The following is an 876-nucleotide window of genomic DNA, read 5'->3' as shown; positions in this document are numbered from 1 at the left end:
ATCAAACCTGGCTGCAGGAAAACCTGCAAACCTGCAAACCTGTCCTGGAGGTTCTCCTGCACCAGCAGGCTCACACAACCTCTGCCCCTTGCTCCCAGTCCCTCAGCCAGGCAATCATCATTCTGTTCTGCCCCTTCCAGCCTCAGCTTAAACTTCTGCTTAAAAGGCTTGAAAAAACAATATATTATTTGTCACTACCTAGTTTTCTGTTTATATCATCAATAGTGAGAAACTACTGGAAACAAAGCTTTCAATGGAAAAGCAAACAGTTTTAGGAGCAGTTTCAGGTTGTGGTATTATATATTTATATATTATATAGAAATATATATATATTATAATAATTATATATATAATATACATAATTACATACATACACATATATATAATTTTATATATACATATGTGTATATATAATTATATCTATTAATTATTTATGTATCCTTACACATGTATAATATATTTAATACTTATAAATAGAAAATATAGGACCTATAGTTATTTGTATTCCATATAAATATTTATATATTATTATACATATATCATATATATTATTTTATTATATATATTATTTTATATATGTGAATATATACAGAATTATTTATAAATTTATATATTATATGTATCATATATATAGTTCCGATAAGTTTAATATATAATATTATATACTTTTACATAGATATATTTTTATATATTATTTAGATATAATATATATATTTTCAATATATATAATTTATATGTACAATTTTTCAATTTTTTAAAATATATACATATTAACATATATATACATATATATTTATATGTATATATACACATACATATGAAGATAATATAATATAATATAATATAATATAATATAATATAATATAATATAATATA

The sequence above is a fragment of the Parus major genome, chromosome 5 (assembly GCF_001522545.3).
Source record: "Parus major isolate Abel chromosome 5, Parus_major1.1, whole genome shotgun sequence".
Taxonomy (NCBI): domain Eukaryota; kingdom Metazoa; phylum Chordata; class Aves; order Passeriformes; family Paridae; genus Parus; species Parus major.
The sequence above is the reverse complement of the archived record's forward strand: the minus strand, read 5'-3'. Positions refer to the sequence as shown.